Source organism: Anas platyrhynchos, chromosome 17 (assembly GCF_047663525.1).
Source record: "Anas platyrhynchos isolate ZD024472 breed Pekin duck chromosome 17, IASCAAS_PekinDuck_T2T, whole genome shotgun sequence".
In the NCBI taxonomy this organism is placed as follows: domain Eukaryota; kingdom Metazoa; phylum Chordata; class Aves; order Anseriformes; family Anatidae; genus Anas; species Anas platyrhynchos.
The window spans coordinates 2,670,001-2,672,894 of NC_092603.1; positions in this window are offsets into that span (position 1 = coordinate 2,670,001).

Consider the following 2,894-nt stretch of genomic DNA (forward strand, 5'->3'; position numbering starts at 1 on the left):
TCGATCCATCGATTCGTTGATTCGTTCACTCCTTCACTCTTCATTCATTCATTCATTCATTCATTCATTCATTCATTCATTCATTCATTCATTCACAAATACACCTCTTTCCGTTCCCTCCCTTCCCCCCTTCTCCCCGTTGCCACGCCGGTCTTCCCCAGCAGCCAGCCTAGAAGCGGCTCAGAGCTCAAGATCGCCGCGAGGCGGGGAAGCGCCGTGTAGACGGACGGGGCCGCGGGCGGCGGACAGCCGCTGCCCTCGCGAGCCCGCGAGCCCGAGCCGAAGCGCGAGCCCGAAGCCGACTCCGAGCCCGATCCGCCCCGGCCGCGGAGCCGACCGTCGCGGGAGGCGAGGCAGCGCCCGCCCGCCCGCCTTTGCGCCCCGGACGGGGCCCGCCCGGGGAAAAAAACGCTGGAGGCGGGCGCGAGCTCGTCGCTCTGCTCCCTCCCTCCCTCCCTCCCTCCCTCCCTCCCGCGCGATCTAGCTGCCCGCCGGCCGGGACACGGGCTCGGCGGGAGCCTGACGACCAGCCGGCTTGAAGCTCCGTGCCCGGAATAATGCGTACCCCTCTCGCCTACGTGTGGCGCCGGCTTCCCGCCGAGCAGAGCGGCCGGCGACGAGCTAGGAGGATTGCCCCTCTCGCCGCCCCCCCCGCCCAACTGCTCGGCGGGGCTGCGGTGCCGCGGGCGGGGGGAAAAGGGGGGGAGAGGAGCCGGCGCCGCGGGGAGGAGGGAGAAGTAGACCTGGTGGCTCCACGAGGAGGGAGGGGGCGGGGGGGGAGACAGCGGGGAGGAGGAGGGAGAAGTAGACCTGGTGGCTCCACGAGGAGGGAGGGGGCGGGGGGAGCGGGGAGGAGGAGGGAGAAGTAGACCTGGTGGCTCCACGAGGAGGGAGGGGGCGGGGGGAGCGGGGAGGAGGAGGGAGAAGTAGACCTGGTGGCTCCACGAGGAGGGAGGGGGCGGGGGGAGCGGGGAGGAGGAGGGAGAAGTAGACCTGGTGGCTCCACGAGGAGGGAGGGGGCGGGGGGAGCGGGGAGGAGGAGGGAGAAGTAGACCTGGTGGCTCCACGAGGCGGGGAGGGGGAAGGGGGGGGGGTGGGGGGGGGGGGAGACAGCGGGGAGGAGGAGGGAGAAGTAGACCTGGTGGCTCCACGAGGAGGGAGGGGGCGGGGGGGGAGACAGCGGGGAGGAGGAGGGAGAAGTAGACCTGGTGGCTCCACGAGGAGGGAGGGGGCGGGGAGGACAGCGGGGAGGAGGAGGGAGAAGTAGACCTGGTGGCTCCACGAGGAGGGAGGGGGCGGGGGGAGAGAGGCTGCCAGGGTCCAGGCACTTTGCTGGTCATGCACGGAAAGTCCTGGTGGGCAAGGGGACACTCAAAGGTGCGAGGTTAGGGGGTGGTGTCCTGGTTTCAGTTAGCACAGAATTAATTTTCTTCCTAGTAGCTGGTGGAATGCTGTGTTTTGGCTTAGGATGAGAAGAGTGCTGATAACACCCCGATGCTTTAATTGTTGCAGAGCAGTGCTTATACCAAGCCAAGGACATCTCAGCCTTTTGCTCTGTCCTGCCAACGGGCAGGCTGGGGGTGCAGTAAGAGCTGGGAGGGGACAGACCCAGGACAGGTGACCCAAACTAGCCAAAGGGGTATTCCATACCATCTGACGTCATGCTAAACAATAGATAGGGGTGGCTAGCTGGGGGGAGGGGGCCGGACTGCTCGGGGTTAGGCTGGGCATCGGTCAGCGGGTGGTGAGCAATTGCATTGTGCATCACTTGTTTGTACATACTATTACTTTCGTATTATCACCATTGTATCATTATTATTATTATTGTTATTATTATTTTGTTATTATTATTTTCCTGTCTTATTAAACTGTCTTTATCTCAACTCACGGGCTTCACTCCCCATTTCTCTCCCCCGTCCCAGAGAGGGAGGGGGGAGGGTGAGCGAACGGCTGCGTGGTGTTTAGCTGCCGGCCGGGTTAAACCACGACAGGTGGGCAGAGAGAAGGGGCTTTTGTTGTGTCCACCTGACAATGATAGCAGGGGGCTATCATTTCATGCCAAAGTAAATGAAGCTTGCCTTCCAGACTTCTTACTCTCATCACTGGCCGCCCTCTAGCAGTGGCCGTGATGGCTAGACCGACGGCCGTGACGGCGGGGTAGACCTGATGGCTCCACGAGGCGGGAGGGGGCGGGGGGGGGGGGGGGGAGAGCGGGGAGGAGGAGGGAGAAGTAGACCTGGTGGCTCCACGAGGAGGGAGGGGGCGGGGGGAGACAGCGGGGAGGAGGAGGGAGAAGTAGACCTGGTGGCTCCACGAGGAGGGAGGGGGCGGGGGGAGCGGGGAGGAGGAGGGAGAAGTAGACCTGGTGGCTCCACGAGGAGGGAGGGGGCGGGGGGAGACAGCGGGGAGGAGGAGGGAGAAGTAGACCTGGTGGCTCCACGAGGAGGGAGGGGGCGGGGGGAGACAGCGGGGAGGAGGAGGGAGAAGTAGACCTGGTGGCTCCACGAGGAGGGAGGGGGAAGGGGGGGGGGTGGGGGGGGGGGAGACAGCGGGGAGGAGGAGGGAGAAGTAGACCTGGTGGCTCCACGAGGAGGGAGGGGGCGGGGGGAGAGAGCGGACCCCGGCTGCTTCGGGCCGCCGCTCGCTCTGACGTCAGAGGTTCTTCCTCGGCCGCGAGAGGCTCGCCACCTGTGCCACTCAGTGCGGCTGACTGCCTGGCCGCTTTGCTTTAGCTGCTTTGGAAAATAAATGCTGTTATCTTTATGTTTGTTATTAGTTTGTTCCGTTGCCTGTTTTCTGCTGTAGCTTTAGGAATCCTGTCATTCCTTACCGTCTTTCAAAACCTCCCCCCCCCCTCCACTCCTCAGCTCCCCCTCCTCCTCCCCCCCCTCCCC